The sequence below is a fragment of the Labeo rohita genome, unplaced genomic scaffold (assembly GCF_022985175.1).
Source record: "Labeo rohita strain BAU-BD-2019 unplaced genomic scaffold, IGBB_LRoh.1.0 scaffold_233, whole genome shotgun sequence".
NCBI classification, from domain to species: Eukaryota; Metazoa; Chordata; class Actinopteri; order Cypriniformes; family Cyprinidae; genus Labeo; species Labeo rohita.
In genome coordinates, this window is record NW_026128583.1 from 20953 (window position 1) to 46885 (window position 25933).

Consider the following 25933-nt stretch of genomic DNA (forward strand, 5'->3'; position numbering starts at 1 on the left):
AATGTGAGCCAAAATCATCACAATTAAAAGAACCAAAGACTTAAACTACAGTCTGTGTGCATTGAATTTAATACGTGAGTTTCACAATTTGAGTTGAATTACTGAAAAAAAAAAAAAAAAAAAAAAAAAAAGCGTTTCCACGACATTCTAATTTATTGAGATGCACCTGTATATGTCCTTTACTTGTAGTTGGTCGTAATTTATTTTATTGCACAATACTCAAAATTAATAATATTTTAATTTTAATAAATACATGTAAAATACATGTTTTCTATGATAATAATTTTAGGCAAACAGCAAGTAATTGTATTTATGATATTTCTGTCAAGAGATCTTTATTTTATTTTATTTTTATTTTTTTTACTGCAAAATGTCCAAAAGAGATATTTGTATAATTTAACATAATATATTTACTGCAAAATCATACATCTGTACATTTAGTACTGACACAATTGTAAATGGGATCCCAAGCTTTAGGCTATGTTTATATATTCAAAGTTACTTAGAAGAATATAATGTATCGTACATTATTTAACCATTTAGAGTTGAAACAAAATAATTTTTCCTTACGTAAACTGTCAGTGCGAATGATAAAAATAGAAATGTCTGTGCTTATAGTGATAATTAGAAATGAAGAAAATATGACTGTTATGGTACAGTTTTATATGTTGTAGATTTTGCAGTATGCATGAACAACCTGATGAATTCTTTGGGAAGATTGTGATACATGCTGGAAACAATGAAGACAACATGAATAATAAATAAATGAATTTTAGAACTTGTAAGAGTACTCTGTTCAACGAATCATTGTAATGAGAACTTACAGTTTGTTTCTCCGCATCTGACTAAAATCACATAACGTTAGGTCACATAACATTTGATTAATAAAATATGCAACATGGAATTGATTTATTGTTATTTAACAAAGTGCTTTGTGCATTACTCTTGCATTTATAGTGTAAATCTTTATTTCAGAATGTTTTTTCTACTACATCCACTAGAGAGCACTGCACTCTGAATGTGTAATACACTACTGTATATGGACAAACGCTTTGGGGCATACAAATCAGAACCATTACCACAGGTATATAAAAATGAATCACCTAGCTATGCAGTCTGCATTTTTATATAAATAGCGTTTAGGAACAGCATCAACTCAGCCACAAAGACCATGACCATGTAAAGTCACAGAACGGATCATGAGTGCTGAGATGCATGGTGTGTAAAAGGCACCAGACTTCCACCAGACTGCCGAGCAGCTCCATGCAATCAATCAATATATCAAATCAATATTCTTTTGTATAGCAAAAACAAAGTTGACCAAATTGCTGCACAATATAAAAATGAAGTCATAACGATAATCATAACCAATACAGATAATAATGATAGTAAAAAATAGCTTACATGTTGCTAGATGTTGAGGGGGTCCTTTTGTGGTACAGATTTGATGCTGTCATGGACCACATGATAGTGCTCACTGGTTTAAATGCAGGGCAGATGGTAGGATCCACAGGTAGATGAATTAGTATAGAAGCCTTATGATTACAATAACCATTATTTGAAGTGTCACAAAATTCTGAAATGATCGTATTTTATGTTTTTTTTTTTTTTCATTATTGATCGAAAATTTAAGTTCAGATTTGAAAAATTAAATAACGAAAAATAAATAAAAAAGTTCTTATGTTTAGAATAGATTATAAATCTATAAAGTAGTAAATCTTCATCACATGCATGCTTTCAGATGGAGCAGCATTTACTACACAGAGCCATAGTTTACTGACAAGCTGAACTACGACGACGCAAGTTGCTTGCATAGCTTCTCTGTCAATTATGGCTCTGTGTAGTAAATGCTACAACATCTGAAAGCATGTGAAAATACTACATTTAATAACATTTTTTTACTCCAAACTTACTTCATAATGTCAGTCGAGTGTTTAAAATTCATCCTTCTGTGAGGTGGTGTGGCTTCTTACACAGAATAATGCACGCAACATATCTCATAGTATTCTAAGCATTGATAAAAGCTATGTCGATTACCATTGCATTACTATATACTTTACTATAATGCAGTTGTTTTCAAAGCAGTCCTGGAAGCACCCCTCCACCTGCACATTTTGTATGTCTCCTTCATCTAACACACCTGATTCAGCTCATCAGCTCGTTAGCAGATACTGCACAACATGAATTGAATGTGTCTGATAAGGGAGACATACAAAATGTGCGGGTGCTTCCAGGACCGGTTTGAAAACCACTGCTATAATGAATAAGAACTCAGATAAACAGATGTATATTGTCAGATATATAACAGATATATATATATATATATATATATATATATATATATATATATATTGTCAAGGTTGTTTATTAGCGTTTATTATCTTCTGTTTATTCAGCTGCAGCGACTGGTATTTCCTGGGATTCTTCTGCGAGGCGTATTTGGAGTTTCTGCACAAAAGCTCCCTCCGGCCTTTAGATGGCGATTTACTACTGATCACAGAACCATGCTTATGACATGATGCGCACATGAATAGCACAGCTTTTTCTGATATCGACTATGATATTATCACAATTTATCGTGCAGCCCTGGTTTGGAACATATGCCAATGCTTGGGCAGACAGAGAGAGAGATATATGTAGCGGTGATCTGTAGTGTAGATATGCAGTGCCATTTTTGGCCACTTCTTTTCTTCTCGTGGGGCACTTCACGAGTTTACCCTTACATCTAATCTGACTGAGTAAACAGTAAGCATATTTTGGCGTGCTGTTCCGGGGGAGGGCTCCGAGCCCAGAATATGGCTCCAACCCAGAGAACTCCCCCCATCCCAAGTATAGGATGAGGATAGATTAAGAGTGAGGAGTTGGGGTGGAGGGGGGATGCCGAAAAACAGTCGAATGACGGAGGTAAGTCGGCTGTGTACATATATATGACTTGTGCTAGTTTGGATGATTAGCTAGACGAGTTGCACCTGTGCTAAATTAGTTGATTATCTGATTGTGCTCCTCCCGAACTTTGTTATCAAACATCATTTTACGAGTTCACCCTTACATGTAATCTTGTTGAGTAAACAGTAAGCATATTTTGGCCTGAACCCAGAGAACTCCCCCAAAAGAAGCTTAAAGGCCTGGGACAGCAGCCAGACGTGTTAGTTGCCCCCCAAAATATGCATGCTGAGTAGAAATTTGAGGGGGGGCAGAACGACTTTGAGAGCCCGTGCACTGCTCGACAGGAGCTGTGGCTCGAGGTGTCAGACTGGCGAGCCCTACATGTCGCTAAAAGAGGGGCATGATGGCAGATATCAAATGAGGGGCTCTTGCTGCTTCCGAAGGGAGCTGTGGCTCTGCTGCACTGGAAGGGCGAGTCCCTCTTGCAGCCAGAAATGAGGAACGGTTTGATGCGTTGGATGAGGCCTCCTGCTGCGACCGAAGGGAGCCTGCAGCTCTGCTGCACCGGCCCCGTCCGCTGCTGAGTACGCAGTGTAACTCAATTGGCAGATGGAAGGCCCACACTGCGACCGAAGGGAGCTGTGACTCTGCTGCACCGGAAGGGGAAGCCCCGTCTGACACTGGATAGGCAAGAATATTCGAGTCGATAGATGGAGGGACTCTCATTGCTTCCGAAGGGAGCCGCGGGTCTGCTGCACCGGGAGGGAGAGCCCCGTCCACCGCCGAGTACGCAGCGTAACTTCAGACGGCAGATGGAGGGCTCACACTGTGACCAAAGGGAACCGCTGCACTGGAAGGGGGAGCCCGGTCCAATGCTGGATAAGCCAAAGAGATTCGTAACGAGTGGTGGAGGGACTCTCACTGCTACTGAAGGGAGCTTCGGCTCTGCTGCACCGGGAAAGAGAGTCCCCCTTGCGACGATGTATCGGGCACGAGGGGCCCCACTGCGACCGAAGGGAGCCGTGGCTCTGCTGCACCGGGAGGGAGAGCCCTATCCACCACTGAGCACGCAGCGCAACTCAAATGATGGACAGAAGCATGGTTTGATGCCTCGGATGGAGGGCTCTCACTGCAACTGAAGGGGGCCTGCGGCTCTGCTGCACTGGGAGGGAGAGCCCCGTCTGTTGCTGGATGTGCAAATGAGATTTGAAACGATGGCTGAATAGTACGACGCAGAGTACGCAGCGTAACTCGAGACGACGGACGGAGGGCTCACACTGCAACTGAAGGGAGCCGTGGCCCTGCTGCATCGGAAGGGATGGGCTTCCTTTATGTGGTGGTGATTGGACCAAATGTAGCCTCTGAAAGCATCTGATGACCATCGACTGACCGCTTGAATCTGATGCTGTGAGAGACTTTTTGAGCTGCTGTAGTTACTGCCCTGATGCGAAATGAGTGGCTGGAAATTTTTTCCGTGGGTAAGCCCATTTGAGCAAGAGTTAGTTTTAGATGTCTTTGAACCAGAAATGCATTGCACCTTGGTTAGAGTTATTGACGCAAAGAAGGTCAAGAAGGGATTTAGATTGAGTGTTCCTGAGTTGTAAGTAGGAAAAGGGAGCCTGATATTTTAGACTGAAGAGAAGGGTAAGAAGGAAGATAAGGAAGGGTCATAACCATTTGCGGAAGCAGCCTCACGCGTGGATTAGCTCCTGGCCATTGATAGGAAAAGGAGCAGCAGGGGAGTAAGAGTAAGGTGGCAGATCTTGAGTGGCTAGCGAAGGCAGCCTCACACTAGCGTCTGCTACCAGAGGTAGAAGGGAAGGATAGGAGGTTGGAAAGTTGTGTCAGTGTGCAGTGTGAGGAGCAGCTGAGTCTGGGGCGCAGCCCAGGCTTGCTAATGGCCTGCTACGACTTGACGATCGAGGAGAGCTGAAACTTGATCTGAAAGAAAACAATGTTGTTTTGAATGAAGTTGAGAGTTATGAGGAAGGGGAACATGGGGCGCAATTGCCGGTGAAGGCAGTATCACTCTTAAATCGGCCTCTGGCTAGTGTCTGCTATGGGAGCTGGAGGCCACTGAAAAGAAAAAGAGTTATTAGTAACAGGAGGAAAAGCCTGAGATGTGTGGGCCTGAGTTGCAAGTGGAGACAGCCTCACGCTTTCTTCAGCTGCTGTAGGTCACGGGAAGGGAGTGGGGTTTGAGACATCCAGAAGAGCCTATGGAGCCGGTGAAGGTAGCCTCATGCTACCGAGAGGTGAGGGCCTGTGTTGCACACGGAAGCAACTTCAGGCTTGTTTCAGCTGCTGGGAGTGGTTTGAGATATTCTGCAGTAAATGCTAAAATGCTAGAGTGGCCTGCAGTGTTGCCAACCCAGCAAATTTGTTGCTAGATTCAACAACCTCAGACCACCCTAGCAACCTTTTTTTTTTTTTTTAATTATTGTTATTAGTATTGTTATAATATTTCTTTTTTTTAAACGTTATATATTTATGTTAATATCTGACAATTTTTGCAACTTTTCATAAAAAGTGAAAAAATATAAAAAGAAATGATTTTCCTCTTAACCACACAAAATGAATAAAGTGTTGAAACAGCTGGCCAGCTGAGCAGCAGATCAGCTGGTAAGAGAGGTGCTTAGCAGTAAGCTTATCACGTGCAAATTAGGATGCTAATTGCACTTCTTTAACGAAAACATTAATGGTTGCTTTATGATTGTTAATTTAGGTGCACTGTTGAACTTATTTTTGTCGAAAATCAATCTTTTTCCATCTTATCTGTGTACAACGTGTAATTTAAAATCCAGCTAAATGCTAGTGAAAATTAATACAGAACATTTGAGTAATTTCATTTAGCGGCTTCACCTACAACACACACACACGCAAAAAACATTTGCAACACAGCCTGGATCGTGCTAGCGACTGCTGCGAGAGCTGGAGGCCTGACTGCATGCGGCGCTGCGGCCGGAAGAGCTGCGGTGAAAAGTTGAGCCGAAGCGGGAAGCGAGTGAGGTTTTGCTGTGGTGAGAACTGGGACGCGACCGGGGCTCATTGATGCCTGCCGCTGCGACCCAACGCTCGAGGAGAGCCAGGTCTTGTGCGGGACTATGGTGGTGTCGAACGAGGAGAGGCTTTGCTCGATCTGTTGGCCGTCTTGGTGGATGGAGTGGATTTAGGAGTGAGGTTGGCTTTGTTTGTCCTCTGCGAGAATGGTTTGTCAAGATGAAACAGTGTATACTGTCCACTGTCCGTGCGGAGGATATATTGGCATGGTCGAATGATACGAGGATGCCGGGGAAGAAACTGGAAGTCTCGCTGGTGGAGGTGATGTTAAGCCTCAGCGTTGTGGTGAGCGAGTGGTCGCGATGAAGCGTAATGCTCAATGGCAGTTGCGACGGGATCTCATGCAAAACCGAATGCCGAAAAATAGTTGAATGACGGAGGTAAGTCGGCTGTGTGCATATATATGACTTGTGCTAGTTTGGATGATTAGCTAGACGAGTTGCACCTGTGCCAAATTAGTTGATTTATCTGATCGTGCTCCTCCCAAACTTTGTAATCAAACATCATTTCTCATCTGACACTTGACTAGTAAGCGACATTAATAAAAGACTCTTCATCTCCACCCTGGACCCTCTTCATTTCATGATGATATTCTTGGCGTCACCTCCTTCATGATCTAACACAAGGTAAGTAAATCAAGATTAGAGCAGTTCAGAGAATAGATGTAGATGTAACTGCCATTTACTGTCTTTGCAGGTGCTAGAGAGATCATAGATGTGGAGATGGAGTCCCGGGAATGCAAACACCTCTTCTTATTTAAGGTACGCATACAGGTAATGCCAAACACTTGACAGAGGGGAACACAGGAAGAAAACAGGAACTCTGGAGAACACCTTAACTTTAAACAAGACCAGACAACCAGGGTATCTGAGCTGGGTATGTAAACCAGGGTATGTGCTTAAAGGGGTCATCGGATGCTAAGTTCACTTTTTCATGCTGTTTGAACATTAATGTGTGTTGGCAGTGTATGTACAAATCTACCCTATAATGATAAAAATCCATGCAGCAGTTTTTAATTAATGAATCAGCCGTCACAGTCCGCCCTCTTTGTTTCGATGCTGGAGCAGGGATGTAAGTTAGACAAGAATATCTCTGATTGAGCGATTGAGGTGTTGTGTTGCTGAATGTAATAATGAACATAGTGGTCGTCATTTACTCCCGACATCTGAGCCACTGAAGATGCAGTAGATTATGTTTGTTTGTGAAGGGAATGCGCCTCCCGATCTACATATATCCGTCTATGTTCGCACGAATCATTTATGATCCAGCTTCACTTACAGCAGAAGTGAGTATAAGGGTTATTTTATGAATCTTTGCGATCGCCTTTCCTTATAACGTGGTAGTTAGGAAGTTTAGCGGCTAAACGTGGCTAAACGCGGCTACATGCAGCTAATGTAAACAATAGCATCTTTCCACAGAGAGAAGAGAGGGGCGGGGTGAGCAGAGCTCATTTGCATTTAAAGGAACAACCCCTTAAAATGAGATAATTTTTGCAGAGCTCATTTTGACAAGGTAAAAAGGGTGTTTTTTTTACAAAACTATTGAGAATTTTTAATCAAAGTATATTAGAGACTTTTTATTAAGACCGTAAAGAATCATATTAACTTGTGGAAAATGGGCATCCGATGACCCCTTTAAGTAGGATGATGAATTGAATGGTGTCAGGTGTGGATCAAAGAGCATGACTGGAACTGTATGGCAGATGTGACTGAGCAAAAGAGATTGTGACAGTATTCCCTCCTCCCAGAAGGCACGTCCTCAGAAAGCCAGGTTGGACAGAATATCATGGCGGCCTCTGTGGCCACACTGCGGGAACTTAGAACCCGGGAGATCATGGCAGCCTCATTGGCAGCATCAAGAGAACTGGGAACACAGGAGATCATGGCGACCTTTTTGGCCGCATCAAAGGAACTGGGAACACAGGAGATCATGGCGGCCTCATTGGCCGCATCGAGGGAACTTGAAACACAGGAGAACATGGCGGCCTCATTGGCTGCATTGAAGGAGCTTGGAACACGGGAGGTCATGGCGGCCTTATTGGGCACATCGAGGGAACTGGGAACACAAGATCATGGCGGCCTCATTGGCCGCATCGAGGGAACTGGGAGCACAGGAGATCATGGCGGCCTCATTGGCCGCATCGAGGGAACTTGAAACACAGGAGAACATGGTGGCCTCATTGGCTGCATCGAGGGAACTTGGAACACGGGAGATCATGGCGGCCTCATTGGCCGCATCGAGGGAACTGGGAACACAGGAGATCGCGGCGGCCTCATTGGCCGCATCAAGGGAACTGGGAACACAGGAGATCATGGTGGCCTCATTGTTTACATTTACCTTTCCCCTTGAAGGGGTCAGGAACTGCATTTCTTATGACTTTATAATGTTCTCTGAGGTCTGCAAAATGTGTAATAATAAAAAAAAAAAAAACATTGAAAGTAAATGCCCACTGCTAAGTGTCACGAATCCTGTTCGGTCCGCCCGCCACCAGAGGTCGCTGTACATTTCACGAACAGTTCACATCACACAGACTGTTGCACTACACCCTGGACTACGTCTCCCATCACCCATCGCACTGATTGCGATCTACCCTGCCTGTACGACCATGTCTTTGTCTCACCCTTTAAATAAAGCTTTGCATTTGACAAGCGCGGTCTCTGTGGCTCCCCCGTCTCGCACCAGCGGGAACCGTCACCGGAGTATTAGCACTACATTACCCATAATCCCGTGCCTGGGGCTCTCGCTTCCGGTTCCGGGTCGCCCGGGTCACTTCCTCCCCGGCGGCCATTTCAGCGTTCCTCGCCGGCTCGCTCACCGCGAAGTTTTGTCGGTTATGTCGTCAATCCTGAGCGTTTCTTTATCGGACTGCCTACCCGTTGCCAACTGGACTGTTTTGCTGTGTGTGAACCTTTGCTGCCCGCCCTTTGTCGACCTTTGCTATTCCCTCGGACTATTGTTATCGTCTCGCCGCCGGCCCCGACCTTTTGCACGGACTATTACTACCCCTTTGGATTTGCCTTCACCACACCTGTCTGCCAGTTCTGACCAACGCCTGTTAAAGTTGTCCGATTTAATAAAGCTGTTGCAGATGGATCCACCGTCTCACGATTCATCCTTAACCTCATCACAGAAAACTTCGCCATCTACGGATCCAGCGACAGCTTCTCAGTTTGCGTCGGCGATGTCCGCTCAAGCTACCATGTTGACCCAGCACCAGCAACAACTGGATCGCCTAACTGCTCTGACGGAACAGCTGGTTCGAGCGGTACAGGGATTACAGGTAGCCGCACCACCGGTCGCATCTCCACCACCTCCACCTGCACCACTCCCGGTGATTCAGCCCGTCACCGCGAGCCCACGACTTGCTTTCCCGGACAAGTTCGACGGTACACCCGCTAAATGTAAGGGATTTCTGCTCCAGTGCACCCTGTTCGTGAACCAGCAACCGAACTTGTACGCTACGGACGAAAGTAAGATCGCGTTTGTCTGTTCACTTCTGACCGGAAAGGCGCTAGAGTGGGCTACCGCAGTATGGGATCTGGGTCAGTCCACCTACCCCACGTTTGCCACTTTCCTCAAAAGCTTTAAGGAGGTGTTCCAGCCTTCTCCGGAGAGCAGTGAGGCGGGCGAGCAGATCGTTGCGCTGCGTCAGGGACGTCGTACAGCGGCCGAGTACGCGCTGGATTTCAGAACACTAGCAGCTCAAAGTGGGTGGAATGATGGTCCGCTTAAGCTCCACTATCGTAAGGGGCTCAACTCGGATTTGCAAGTGGAGCTGGCCTGCCGGGATGAAGACCTCTCACTAAATCAGTACATCGACCTTTCCATCCGCGTCGACAACGTGATGCGCGCCCGCAGGTCCAACCGCTCGCTCATGCCAACCTTTCAGCCTCAGCCAACGGTCTCCAATGCGCCAGAGCCCATGCAACTGGGAGCCACTAAGCTAACCACCGAGGAGAGACAGCGGCGCTTAAATAACAACCTCTGCTTGTACTGCGGACAGCCAGGACACATTCGGGCCACCTGTCCGACTCGACCTCCACGACCCTCCACCTCGGTGAGTGTATGCAAATCTGGCTTAAATCGCTGTGAGATTCCTGTGTTGCTTAGTTCCAATGACACGTCTATCCAGACCACAGCTTTAATTGACTCCGGTGCTGCCGGCAACTTCATTGACAAGGACTTTGTTGAAGCTAATCGGTTGCCCATTGTCTCTTGTGCTTTCCCGTGGCAGTGGCCGCCCTCGACGGGAGACCGCTAGGAACCGGCCGCGTCGACCACACCACCAAGGACCTAACCCTCCGCCTAGAACCTAACCATCAAGAATCCATCCGGTTCTTCATCATCACGTCACCACAATCCCCGCTCATTCTGGGGTACCCCTGGCTCAACCGTCACGAACCAACCATCTCCTGGACCGAGGGTCGCATCACTCACTGGTCACCCCACTGTCATCAGCACTGCATTTCTCCGGCTCCACCGAAATCACCCAGGTCAGCCTCGCCTTCTCCGTGCAGCACCATACCTCCCGAGTACCATGACCTCCTCGAGGCCTTCAGTATCACCCGGGCCACCGAACTGCCACCCCATCGACCTGGAGACTGCGCCATTGAGTTAATACCCGGAGCGGTTCCACCTCGTGGCCGCGTCTTTCCCCTTTCACAGCCTGAGTCAGAGGCTATGGAGAAGTATATCGAGGAGGAGCTAGCTAAGGGGTTCATCCGCCCCTCCACCTCGCCAGCATCGGCAGGCTTCTTCTTCGTGAAAAAGAAGGATGGCGGTCTGCGACCCTGTATCGATTACCGCTCTCTCAATGAGCTCACAGTCAAGTACCGATATCCTCTCCCTCTCGTTCCCCCGCCCCTGGAGCAGCTTCGGTCCGCCAGATTCTACACCAAGCTGGACCTCCGCTCAGCATACAATCTTATTCGTATCCGGAAGGGAGACGAGTGGAAGACGGCTTTCTCCACCACTTCAGGGCACTATGAATACCGGGTAATGCCCTTCGGCCTGGCCAATAGTCCATCATATTTTCAGGCGTTCGTCAATGAGGTGTTTCGGGACATGTTGAACCGCTGGGTCATTGTATATATTGATGACATCCTCATTTTCTCCAGCTCCTATACCGAACACGTTCATCATGTCAGAGCTGTGCTCAATCGACTCATTCAGCATCAACTTTATGCCAAGGAGGAGAAGTGTCAGTTTCATCAAGAAAGATTTCCTTCCTGGGTTACGTGATCAGTCCAGAGGGCGTGGCCATGGATGACAGCAAGGTTAATGCGGTGCGTGACTGGCCCCGTCCCAAGACTCTGAAGGAACTCCAGCGCTTCTTAGGGTTCTCTAACTTCTATCGCCGGTTTATTCGCAATTTCAGCACCATAGCCGGTCCCCTCACGTCAATGGTCAAGAAGGGCAGTATTCGTCTCTCCTGGTCTCCTGAAGCCGTGCACGCCTTTAACGATCTCCGCTTGAGATTCACCTCTGCACCCATCCTCAAACACCCAGATCCCCAGCTGCCCTTCATCGTAGAGGTCGACGCCTCCAGCACCGGGGTGGGAGCCGTACTCTCGCAAAGACAGGGAGAGAACCCTAAGACCTTCCCCTGTGCATTCTTCTCTCACAAGCTCAGCTCAGCCGAGAGGAATTATGACGTCGGTAATCGGGAACTTCTTGCCATAAAGCTAGCCCTGGAGGAATGGAGGCACTGGCTGGAGGGAGCACAACACCCTTTTACCATCCTCACCGACCATAAAAACCTGGAATACCTCCGCACTGCCAAGGTCCTCAACCATCGCCAGGCCAGATGGGCGTTGTTCTTTACCCGGTTCCACTTTACCATCAATTACCGTCCCGGCACTCAGAATATCAAGGCGGATGCTCTGTCCCGAATCCATGAACCGGACCACACCACCCTACCACCTGAGACTATCCTGCCCGCCTCCGTCCTCGTTGCGCCCGTCATCTGGGATATCATGACCGAGGTCACGGAGGCCCACACCCGGGACCCTCCACCCACAGACTGCCCCGACAACCGGACCTACGTTCCCGCAGAGCTCCGTCCCCGTGTTCTCTCAATGGTCCATTCAACTCCCAGCTCAGGTCACCCTGGAATCGAGGCTACCATCGACCTTCTACTCAACCGTTTCTGGTGGCCGTCACTCCGCTCCGATACGGCGACCTTCGTAAAGAACTGCGTGGTCTGCAGCACCACCAAAGCTTCTCGCCAGCGGCCCGCCGGGCTGCTGCAACCCCTACCAGTCCCGAACCGCCCCTGGTCACATATAGCGGTGGACTTCATCACTGACCTCCCGACCTCCCAGGGCTATACCACCATTCTGTCAGTGATAGACAGATTCTCTAAGGGCTGCCGCCTCATTCCCCTTCCTAAGCTACCCACCGCCATGGAGACGGCAGAGGCCCTCTGTGACTCAGTCTTTCGGTTCTACGGTCTCCCCGAGGATATTGTGTCGGACCGGGGACCCCAGTTTAGCTCACGCCTCTGGTCCAGCTTCTTCCACTTGTTGGGAGTCAACGTCAGCCTGACCTCAGGATACCACCCGGAGGCCAATGGTCAGGTCGAACGTCTGAACCAGGAGTTGACCCGTTTCCTACGGTCATACTGTCACGATCACCAAGAGGACTGGAGTCGTTTCCTGTTCTGGGCTGAATACGCCCAGAATTCTATACGGAAACCCTCAACCAATCTAACACCCTTCCAGTGCGTCTTAGGCTTTCAGCCCCCCTTGTTTCCCTGGTCAGGAGAACCCTCAGAACTACCCGCGGTCAACTCCTGGTTCCAACAGAGCGAGGCTATCTGGAACCGGGCCCATGTTCATCTACAGCAAGCTGTCCGCCGCACCCAGGCCCAGGCGGATCGTCGACGCCGACCCAGTCCGCCTTACGAGCCCGGTCAGTGGGTCTGGCTCTCTACCCGGGACCTGCGCCTTCGACTCCCCTGCAGGAAACTTAGCCCCAGGTACGTGGGTCCATTTAAGATAATCCGCCAAATTACACCAGTATCTTTTAGACTTGAATTACCTCCTGAGTATCGTATCTCACCCACGTTTCATGTCTCTCTATTAAAGCCCGCTGGTCCCCCGGATGAGGGGGAGATCCTAGACGAGACCGCACCCCAGAGACCTGCCCCCCTGATCATCGACGGCGAGGAGGCCTACCGAGTCCGCGCCATACTGGACTCCCGACGCCGGAGCGGTCACCTGCAATACCTGGTCGACTGGGAGGACTACGGACCCGAGGAGCGGTCCTGGGTGCCCGCCAAGGACATCCTAGATCCCTCCCTCACCGCGGACTTCCACGCTGCTAACCCCGGTCGGCCAGGACCCCGAGGCAGGGGAAGACCCCGGCGTCGGTTGCCTCCTCGTGCCAGGAGGCACTCGCAGGGGGGGGGCTCTGTCACAAGCGCGGTCTCTGTGGCTCCCCCCGTCTCGCACCAGCGGGAACCATCACCGGAGTATTAGCACTACATTACCCATAATCCCGTGCCTGGGGCTCTCGCTTCCGGTTCCGGGTCGCCCGGGTCACTTCCTCCCCGGCGGCCATTTCAGCGTTCCTCGCCGGCTCGCTCACCGCGAAGTTTTGTCGGTTATGTCGTCAATCCTGAGCGTTTCTTTATCGGACTGCCTACCCGTTGCCAACTGGACTGTTTTGCTGTGTGTGAACCTTTGCTGCCCGCCCTTTGTCGACCTTTGCTATTCCCTCGGACTATTGTTATCGTCTCGCCGCCGGCCCCGACCTTTTGCACGGACTATTACTACCCCTTTGGATTTGCCTTCACCACACCTGTCTGCCAGTTCTGACCAACGCCTGTTAAAGTTGTCCGATTTAATAAAGCTGTTGCAGATGGATCCACCGTCTCACGATTCATCCTTAACCTCATCACACTAAGCACTCGTGCTGCTTCTGATGAGAAATTAATTTGCAACAACACTCATGTCCAGTGTAGACTTACACTACACAGCATCTTGTAAGCCTCAAAGACATCTGTATGGTTTTGTTGATGGAATAGTCCTGTGTTTGCATTTTTCTAGTATTTCCTCTCCTACTACATGTGCAAATTAGTGGGCGGTGCTAAAAAGCAGAAGACAGAGCCAATGTAGAAGTATGTCAAGTGGGTGCTGGTGTCACTCTGGACCCAGAGCCCAGCCAAACACCACCCTGCTGTGTGGAGCTACAGCCAGAGCCAGCCACAACTGACGAGCCATTGCCACTAGGAGTGACAGTGCTGAGGATCGTCCTGGAGCCAGAACCTAAACCGATGTCTGACCAGATGCATGAGCCAACTGCAATGCACACGACGGTGGATGAGACAGTGGAGCATGAGGACACGAAGGAAGCCCTGCCCACTGTACCACTGCTGAGGGTGAGTTGAGGCAGGACTCAGGGGACTTAACAGACTTTTATTTGGATATACCTAGTCTTCCATCATCATCTGAACTGTTTACGTTTCCTGTTATGGCCAAGGAGGCCATTTGTGAACTCTCTGTCTGTCCTGAACTGTCAGCTTGTCTTGGATTACCTGTCTGTCCTGTCATGACCATGAAGGTCTGCAATGAACTGTTTGTCTGCCCTGAACTGTCTGTCACTCCTGTTGTTCCCCTGTCCGAGGCACTCCCTATGCTGGGAGTCACTATTTGGTGTGTTTCAGCAGCATATACCATCCCTGAAACCCCAGACTGTCATGAACTCCCACCCAGCCTCCCTCTCCCACCTCCTCTCATGAGCAGTCTACAATCTTCTGCCCTGCTGCTGTTGCATCCTGCCAGTCCCTCAGCTCTTCCTCAGCTTGCCATATGTGGAGCGGATTCGCTTCGGGTCTGTCAGTTTCCAGCTTCACCGTGGTCGGAGGATCTCCTGTCTCCACTTCCAGCCTCTGAGATCCGCACTACGCTTCAGCCTGCCGATACATCGGCTCCACCATGGCTCACACCTCTCTCGTCTCCACAGTTGTCCATCAGTCTGCCAGCTCTGCCGGGCTCCCTCGTCCCTCCGGCTCTGCCTTGGCCAATTGTCATCCATCTGCCGCCTCTGGCTCTGTCAGGCTCTCCAATCTGACACAGTTCTGTTAGTTTGGACTTTTAGTTTGCTTCCTTTTTTTCATTTCATGGTTATTGATTTAATTTTTTCATTATGTTCAGCTGTGTCTTGTTAATTATCCTTGTTTGGTTGGTGCGGTTTCAGTGGGTCGGGTCTTAAATATATGTGTTTCTGTATGTGTCACCAGCCTTCCCTGTCTGGATTTACCTGTGTGGATTAAAGACCGTCAACCTTCATCTTCACGTGTGCACGTGTTTATCAACAGACCACTACATTCATAATGTGACAAATACAGGAAAGTACAAGAAAGTTTTGATTTCTGAGACTTACCGGATGTTTTCAAAGTACATTTTCCAGTTATATGTCAAAATAGGAAATTTAATTTCTCAGTTCATGACCCCTTTAAGAAGCCTGATTGCAGCATTTTGAACTAGCTGAATGTGCAAGATAAATGAGGGGCACTAATGTAAAGCAAGTTATAGCAATTCAAACAGGATGTAATGAAAGCTTGGATAGTATGGATTTCCCGAGCCAATTTCAAGCATTGGGGCCAATAATTTTTTGTTTTAACTGATTGGTATTGCCTGATCCTTATCAGGCATCAGCTGCCATGCCGTTGCCATGCAGTAGGTGGTGGGATACACCTTCCAGTGGGTTTGCCATCCACCTTTTAAAGAAAAAAAGACACTCTAGATGTGTGTTGTGCGAGAACTTCCATGTTTAGCATATTTGATACACACTTTTGTAATGAATCATTCAAAAGTAATTTATTTACAGTTTATTTTTATCTGTTGTCTGACTATCTGAAATGTCATTGTCATAATGTGTTGCTAAGGCTTGCGTCTTGCTTCAGACTTGACTGGCATTATGACAATGCAAGCTTCATGCTTCCTTCATTCTTTATAGATTATAGTAAAATACACAATCTCTCTATGTATATATTACTCGCTCTCTCTCTGTCTCTGTGTGTGTGTGTGTGTATTAAAGGAGAAGTCCACTTCCAGAACAACAATTTACAAATAATTTACTCAACCCCTTGTCATCCAAAATGTTCATGTCTTTCTGTCTTCAGTCGTAAAAAATATGATTTTCGAGGAAAGCATTTCAGGATTTTTCTTCATATAATGCACTTCATTGATAACCCAAATTTAAACTTCCAAAATGTAGTTTAAAGGTGCAGTGTGCAATTTTTAGTGGCATCTAGCGGTGAAGATTCGAATTTCAACCAACGGCTAAGTCCCCCGCTCACTCCGCCCTTTCGAAACGCATACAGAAGCTGACACAGGACAAAAATGTCGTCGTCTGTTACACCTGACAGTAGCCAATCAAGCGATGAGGTTTCTGTACAAAGGTAAGTCAAAGAATTGTATTTACTTAATTATTCAGTAAACCCATTTGTTGTTGCGAATATTATTGTTACTCATTGATCATTGTCTCAGGTTTATTCGCTGACTTTAGTTAGATTTTTTGTATGACAGTTAGTAGGGTTGGGCGACGTCTACCAAATTGGCATCAGACGAAGTCTACAGTGAAACATCATGATGAAAAGTGAAAGTGAAATGCGATCATGCATATGAAATCAGTTTCAATGCCATGCACATTACTAGCGGCCCCCTGATGCCCGCAATTTATATACAGTATAATTACTTAACGATATACCTGCGAGAGAAAGTAATGAAATATATATATTTTTCCATCTAATGTTTATTGCCTTTAAAACCGGGAACCGGGAACACTTCCCATAACATCCGATGTACTCAGTGCATCGTCAGAAGAATGGCATCTACGCTAATATTAGTCTGTTTCTCTCTTATTCCGAGGTCACATTAACCACCAGATCCAGTCCGTATCCAGATCAGATAGTCACTGCAGTCCCCCGGATCCAGTCCGAACCCAGCCCAGATGGTGGATCAGCATCTAGAGACGACCTCTACAGCCCTGAATGTACTGTTTCCTATTTAATACTGTACAGCCGCCTTGTCACAGTTCTGTATTGTTAAAGGCGGTATATAAATAAAGGTGACTTGACTTGACTTGACTAAAACACAACTTTCTTTCCGAACACGGCATTGGGATGCGGTGGCTTGCGGGAGGGGAAAGGGAGGAGGGGGTGTGATGGGATCACGATGCCGGCTCAACTTCGTTATGTCTGTCAGCCCAACCGCATAAGCGCCTTCCATCTGGGAAAAGCCACACCGATGTTTATCCGGGATTTCTGCCGTCGTCTGTCCCGACTTTGTCTGGCTGCATCAAGTTTTCTTTTTTTTACTGACGAAGACTGACGCTCTGCCGGTTCTTGAACAACGTACTGACGAAACACGCTCTGTAGAAGTTTGTCCGTTTAGGGCTACTATAGAAACATGGCGGCACTAAATGGTGACTTCCATGAAAGGGGACCCGCGGTGTATGTAAATATAAATTGCTTGTTCTAAGGTTATAAAATAATAACGGCTTATTATGTAAGGTTTTTACACAACTCTGAAAACATAGTTTTGTAGGTTATATTGCATTTCTGACAATAAATTCTCGTAAATATTACACACTGGACCTTTAAATGCAACTTCAAAGGGCTCTAAATGATCCTAGCCGAGGAAGAAGGGTCTTATCTAACAAAACGATCGGACATTGTTTTCGAAAAATAAAAAGTTGTATACTTTATAAGCACAAAAGCTTGTGTAGCACAGGCTCTGGGATGCACGTCCACGGGACGTTCTTGAACAATTTGTTCATTTTGAACGAATCTTTAATGTGACTCGGGAAGAACGAGTCATTTGGGGGAGTGATGCGTTCAGTCGTGCATGCGCAACATCCTATCAGGTTCTGTACTGGAATTAGTTCACCTGTTTCGAGTCTTCTGGTTTTTTGAGTCGTTCGTTCATCTTATGGGGCTGTCACATGATGCTGATTTTGCTAAAATGAATGAAATGACTCGAAAAAAACATTTGTTCATTTTGCTGAACAAGACCCAAAAGTCTGAGTCGGTAAAATGATCCGAACTTCCCATCACTACTACGAATCATGTCTTCGAATCACCGCAAGTTCATTGTCTATGTACTCCGGCTCAGAAAGGTAGAGTATGTCGAAAAACTCCATGTTATTTTCCCCTACAACTTCAGAATCATCTGACATCGTTGTACCTTTTTGTTTGTAAACAGCGTTTGACTTACTTGCACTTTCTTAGTCTTTGCACGTTTGCACTGGGTCTGTGGTTCCGCCTACGTTCCGCATGAGCTTTCGACGTGATTCAGTAGTACGTGAACGCACAAGGGGGTGAGTAAATTATTTGTGAATTGTTGTTCTGGAACTAGAGTTCTCCTTTAACCTTAGTTAACAGACTTAATTTGAGCCAAACAGGGTGATTTATGGCTAACATGCAAATTTTACATCAACACAGCACAATGCCATGCATCAGATGGAGTGTAAAGCATGTTAGCATTGGACTTTGAAGCAGTGGAAAATTGTTCTGTGGAGTGAATCACGGTTCTTTGTTTAGCAATCTGGGTCTGGTGGATAGCAGGAAAACATTGCCTGTTTGACTTTAAAGTTTAGTGGAGAAAAGATAATGATATGGGGCTGTTTTTTGGGGTTGGAATAGAAGGTAGTGAAGGTAAATCTTAATGCATCAGCATACCAAGACATTTTGGACAATGCTATCTTTCTAACATATTGTTGTGAGCCCTACAGGCAGCAGTGGTGCCGTTGTGTACTTTGTGTAGGAATTATGCAAATCTTCATTACAGCTTACTGTTTTAAGAAACTAGGAAATGGTTAGTAGACTTATTTTCAGCTTTTATTTCCAATAGCGTAACATTTAACTGTAGTGACACCTTGAGCAAGAGCTTATACCTCTCGCATCAGTGCTCAGTGTGGTTTGACAAAGACCAGTCAGTTTAATGAGGTTGTAGAGTAGTTAATTTTTTTAGAAAAGTTGCTGATAAACTCATCAGAATCCACTAAATAACATGGCACTTCTATTTTTTAAAACTGTACGTAAATGGACAGCACTTCTGTTCTTCATCATTTTTCTGGTAAGATGCCTTGTTTATTCAGCTTGTATGATGACTGATGATTTAAGTAAAAAAAAAAATAGTTTACACTTGAACACACTTGTTGCTCTTATCTGGAAAAAATGAGGTTGTATTTAGTTTATGGTTGGTTTATGGGGCCAAATAGATGTTGCTGCTGTCTTTTGTGCTCTATATACGTTCAACTAAATATACAGCAATTCAATATATATATATATATATATATATATATATAGAAAAGAGAGGGAAGTATAATGTAGGTTATTTAACTGTTATAACCTAGTATTGCAATGAAAAAAAAAACATTTAAAAGTTATTATCATTGCATTTCATCAATCAAAAATTCTAAATATTAACAATAAAGAAAGTTTCTTGTGGAAATGTAAATCATAAAGCAATATTGTACTGAGGAATGGGAGTCAAAGACTCTCAATAATTATACAATTGTGGGAGCAATTTATAGAGTTAGAAAGACTGAAGTCTATATTGGCTTATATATTGGTCTATATAGATGCCTATGTCATTGTTTTTCATAAAATAAGTACAATAAAAGAACAGTGACTTGATTTTTTTTTTTTTATAAAGTAAGGTCGGATTTATTTTGAAGTAATTAAGAAGAACATTTGTGAATATTTGTTGTATAATGCAATGATATTCATACAAGTAGGGCTTACAAAGCAAAAAGCATAGACTCAGCCAAACCTAAAACATTTCAAGCACTCATATGTTCATGTAGCATCTGCTTAAATTATGTTAATATGTGACAAAAATATACTACATGCCAATGACTTTCGACACATATGTACTACGTTAAGGTATGTATTAGCTATGCTAATTTATTCTTTAAAATGTGAATTCAACTACATTAATAGTCTAACTTGGTTATCCACGTACATAACGTTATCCAAAATCCTGTTAACATTCAGGAGTACATGAATACCATCAATAATGCCATAATAAAGTGGTAACCTGCACTATGACTTCAGAAAGTTAACTAAGACTGAAGTACGGACTGTATAAGCCGACATTCAAGTAAGTAAAATGCCTAAAATATGAAGATATTAAGGTACTGTTAGATTTAGATTGAGCTTATGTTAAGTTTGTAATTTTACAACACAGAGTGAAAGGAGTGACAAAATTTGCCTGTGCACCTTGATAAACAAAGTTCACAATAAGATAAACAGTACTGTGTAAATTCTGTGTAATAGACAAACTTGCATAGATTTGCATAGACGTTCTTTAGCCTGGAAAACAATAGTTTGCATTTTAGAATGCCACCAACCAGGAAAAGCTGCACAGACATACTTTGCATCAAGTGCAATGTCCACCTCTTCTTCTCAGAACAAGAGCTGTAAATAACTGCATTTGGGACATAGGTGAGCAAAACAGTAAATGCCTAAGCTTTCATTCAGTTATTCAGGTTTTGTAAATACAGTCTGAATGTCTCGATTACATATGTAACTCTCGTTCCCTGAAGGAGAGAATGGAGATGTTACATTGACACTGACATTAGGGGTCTCACTTCACCTCCCAATCACCTATGAGTAGTAAAAAACATTCCAGTGAACACAGGACAAGAAGAACCCAGAGGAATGGAATCCCATGGTAGAGACAGGTCGATGACTGACCAAGGTGTAGCTAGCTGGATGAGGGAGCCCAGTGGAGCCAGTGGGATGACAGGCCATGGTGGAGATGACAGACCAAGAAACCATGGTGGAGCTGATGGGTCAGAGGGCTGAGGTGGAGTCCAGGGCTCAGTGGCTGGAGGCAGAGAAAGGGGATCCTAAGGTCAAGATACAGGAAAACAGGAGCTGGAGAGAATCAGAGGAGGCTCAGGAGATTCTAAGCTGGGCGGAACAGAGACACAAGAGATACAGGAATTTGCAGAGTCATCAGAGATAGGAGAAACAGGGGATCAACTGAAGGCTCATTATGGGAGGCCCTTTGTCTCTTAGGTGTGCAATATTGTACTGAGGAATGGGAGTCAAAGACTCTCAATAATTAGACAATTGTGAGAGCAATTTATAGAGTTAGAAAGACTGAAGTCTATATTGGTTTATATATTGGTCTATATAGATGCCTATGTCATTGTTTTTCATAAAATAAGTACAATAAAAGAACAGTGACTTGATTGAATCACTAAACGTTCAGGGCCATTGTCATACCCTCACATACGGCCTTTCTAACACAACACATGTCTTTTAACAAAAGTTACATCAATATATTGTTTTCTGTGAATTAGTGAGCAGGATGATTTTTGACATCATTTTGTAGTAAAAACTCTAGTCTACCACATCCAGTTTTCAAAAGTCTTGTGAACAAATGTTCTGAGTGTGTTTTAAGGTCTTGGAGCAAGTAACCTGGTTTAATTGTTTGCGCACATATCTAACGGGTCAAACCCATCACTATCAGCAAACATAATGCTCCCAATGCTCTGAACAGGGGTTTGGGAGGCTTCTTAAAAGGAGGTCCAACCATAGAGGGACTTAACCTTCCCCCTCTTCTTTGGGTGAGTAAGTGCAGCGAGGCAAACTCATGCTCTCGCAATGAGAGCAGCTAATCTCAGTGAGCACAATCTGTGTCATCTCATCTGAGGAGTGCAGGGGTGCCCTGCACACACCACATTCATAGGATGACATTTTACAGCAAACGCTGGTTAAAATATGCTCTTTTAGGTAAAATATGCTCTAATAGTGTCACCGGTTAGCTACAGGGGAGAAGCGGCAGTTAGTCGGCATTATGGGTATACTCTAGCTGTTGAGTGTACATTGGTTGTACACTTTTATTTCGCGGTGCATTATGGGATTGAATGAGTGCACTCAATAATATCCACTATGGTTTATAACCGGGATCTCCAACCCTGCTTCTGGAGAGCTACCAGGTTTGCAGACCACTGGTTTAAAATAACACCACCCCCTCAAATAGTGCTAATCAAGGTGATTTCAGACACAGCCCAAACCAAATCTGAATTTGACTATTAATGAGTCAAAGGCTAGATGCAAGTCATATTACGACTGTTTGTTGTATTTCCCTTTGCTGCATTGCACTGCTGTTTCTCTAGCTCGTTTCTCTTTTGTGTTTGACCTTTGATAGGTTGCATGAAGATGTGGTGTTCTGTTGGGATGTTATTAGTCACTCTTTTAAGGATATTGTTTGCTATTTTGGCCTGTGGCAACCCTGAAGACACGCTTTTCATGCTATCTCATAATGTCTAATAAATATAAGAGTTTTCTTTGTCTAAACTGTGTCATTGTTTGATCTTAGGTCAGAGCAGTCTATGCCACTACAGACTCTCCTCAAACACCTCCTACAAGTGAGTATTTGTATACATGGACAATTGAGTATATGTGTTATTAGTGAAAATTATATCTGTATTTTGTTCATATTTATCATTAATGTGGTATATTGTATATTCGAAGTATCAAACATCAGTGTCTACCAGTTAAATTTTTTAATTTGGGAAATAGTAAATAGTAAGACAAAATTATACTCAAAGTTTACAGCAATTTAATGTATTTTAATAACAAGTCTTGCAATATAAAAACTGATTATATATTTTTAAATAATAATACTTCACTTTTTCATTGTGCATGTAAATATCCCAGCAGCTCATCCCACTACAAGCTCTCCTTCAACTGAGTCTCAAACATCATCTCCAAACAGTGAGTATTTTTTATTAAAGGACAATTGAGTAAATGTGTTAAATATGAATAAAATACAGACATACTTTTCACTATTATCATGTTGTGTATTGTAATAATAATTGTTTGGCATGAACTAAGTATCAAACAGTGTCTACCAGTTCACTGTTTTCATTGGGAAATAGTAAATAGTAGGACAGCATAGTATTCATACAGTTTACAGAAATTTGATGCCTTTTAATAACAAATTTGCAATATAAAATTTGACTTTATCAAAATAAATAAATAAATAAAAAGGTTCTTTGTACATCTCAATGTCCCAGCAGCCCCTGCCACTACAAGCTTGCTTGCAACGGAGTCTCCTTCAACAGCTGTCACTTCAAGTACTACTTCAAATGAGTCTCACACATCTCCTCAAACAACTCCAACATGTGAGTATTATTTATGGAATAACTGTGTAAACACTTACTGTTGTCATGCTACGGTGAATAAACGCACAAAGAAGATGAAGATCAATGCAAATAATCTTTAATAAATCCACATGATGGAAAATCCACAGAATAGACAAGCAGGAAACACACATAGGGACTTAGTAGACCAGACCAAGAACACAGGACTGAACAAAACTTAAATACATTGATAAATGAGGATAATTAACGAGACACACCTGAATCAAATGACATAATCAGACTTTGATAGAAAACTCTTTTTATGCCTAAAGTATTTTTATTCTTGGACAACTGTGTAAACATTTTGAATGGAAAATGAAAATGTAGTTTATTATTAATCAGGTATATTGTACTGATTACATCAGGATTCAACTTTGATGCCATCTCAGGTTTACCATCTCATAGTTAAAAGCATTGTATCCTATAACATATGCTATTCTTTTATTAATAATGTAATATAATATAATATAATATAATATAATATAATATAATACATCATTGTATGATCAAATGCCCCTTTGAGCTTGTCAGGAAAGACTATTTAATAAATGTGTTTTGATATCTCCATATGTCCAGATATCACATCACTCCCTGTCACTTCAAGTACTTCTTCAAGTGAGTCTCACACATCTCCTCAAACAACACCTACAAGTGAGTATTATTCATGGATTAACAGTGTAAATACTCATTATATCGCTGTATGCTATTTATTCCATTGCTAATGCAATTTTATGATTGTTTCAAACATCAGGACCTGCCAGTTAGAATTAATATAGACTGACAACTATGACATTGCATTTGGGAAAAATGAATTAATGCTGTTTACAGCTGTCATTCATGTTTTATTAATAATTCTTGCAATACAGAGTTTCACTGCATACAAAAAATATTCTTTTAAGCATGTCAACTAATTACTAACAAAATTTGATTTGATCAAAAACAAAAAGAAACAAACAAAAAAAAAACTTTTTTTTTTTTTTTTTTGCTTGTTTGTTTGTCGTTCCTTTTTGCACCTAAATATCCCAGCAGCTTCTGTCACTACAAGCTCTTCTTCATATAAGTCTCAAACATCAGCTCCTACAAGTGAGTATTTTTATTCTTGGACAACTGTGTAAACATTATGAATGGAAAATGAAAATTCAGTTTATTATTAATTAGGTATATTGTACTGATTTAATTAGGATTTAACTTTGATACCATTTCAGGTTTACTATCTCACAGTTAAAAGCATTGTATCCTATAACATTTGCTATTCTTTTATTAATAATATAATATAATATAATATAATATAATATAATATAATATAATATCATTATATGATCAAATGCCCCTTTTAGTTTGTCAGGAAAGACTATTTAATAAATGAGTTTTGATATCTCCATATGTCCAGATATCACATCGCTCCCTGTCACTTTAAATACTTCTTCAAGTGAGTCTCACACATCTCCTCAAACAACTCCTACAAGTGAGTATTATTCATGGAATAACTGCATAAACACACCATATAGCTGTATGTTAATCATTTTATTGTTAATATAATTTTACAATTGTCTCAAACATCAGCACCTACCAGATGCTATACAGATACTATGACATTGCAACTGGGAAAAATTAATTTATGCTGTTTACAGCTGTCATACATGTTTTATTAATAATTCTTGCAATTCGGAGTTTTACTGCATACAAAAGTACATTTAAGCATGTCAACTAAAATTTGATTTTATAAAAACAAAAAAAAAACAAACAAAAAAAAAACCTCTTTATTTGTTTTTTTGTTTCTTTTTACACCTAAAAAGTATTTTTTTTTTTTTTTTTTGGACAACTGTATAAACATTATAAATGGAAAATGAAAATTCAGTTTATTATTAATCTGGAATGTTGAACTGATTTAATTGGGATTCAGCTTTGATGCCATCTCAAGTTTACCATCTCACTAGTTAAAACAGTTGTGTGCTTTACTATATGCTTTTCTTTATAATATATATAATACAAAAATTCATTTTATGATAAAATGCCCTTCTGAGCTTGTCAGGAAAGACCATTTAGTAAATGTGTTTGGATATCTTTATGTGTCCAGATATCACATCACTCCCTGTCACTTCAAGTACTTCAAGTGAGTCTCCCACATCTCCTCAAACAACACCTACAAGTGAGTATTATTCATGGATTAACAGTGTAAATACTCATGCTGTCATGCTATTTATTCCATTGCTAATGCAATTTTATGATTGTTTCAAACATCAGGACCTGCCAGTTATTAATATAGACTGACAACTATTCACGTTCCATTGCAGGAAATGCAAACCAAAAAGGCCAACACGGCACAACATGACTGATTGTTTCAAACAGAAACACAATCAGCCAGACAAAACTGCACAGTGCAGCCAGCATGAGAAATGAGAGTTCTTATAGACCAGATATTGTGAACAGGTGACTGATGAGTGCAACCAGACAGGTACAATCAGAAGTGCATTGCATTTATGACATTGCATTTGGGAAAAATGAATTAATGCCGTTTACAGCTGTCATTCATGTTTTATTAATAATTCTTGCAATACAGAGTTTCACTGCATACAAAAAAATATTCTTTTAAGCATGTCAACTAATTACTAACAAAATTTGATTTTATCAAAAACAAAAAGAAACAAACAAAAAAAAAAAAAAAAACTTTTTTTTTTGCTTGTTTGTTTGTCGTTCCTTTTTGCACCTAAATATCCCAGCAGCTTCTGTCACTACAAGCTCTTCTTCATATAAGTCTCAAACATCAGCTCCTACAAGTGAGTATTTTTATTCTTGGACAACTGTGTAAACATTA

The 25933-nt window shown here is 43.3% G+C and overlaps 1 pseudogene; it reads left to right on the forward strand.

The window, feature by feature from the left end:
• Positions 1–18795: 18795 nt before the first annotated feature.
• Positions 18796–25933, forward strand: part of LOC127159599 (receptor-type tyrosine-protein phosphatase eta-like) — a 52092-nt pseudogene continuing 44954 nt past the window's right edge.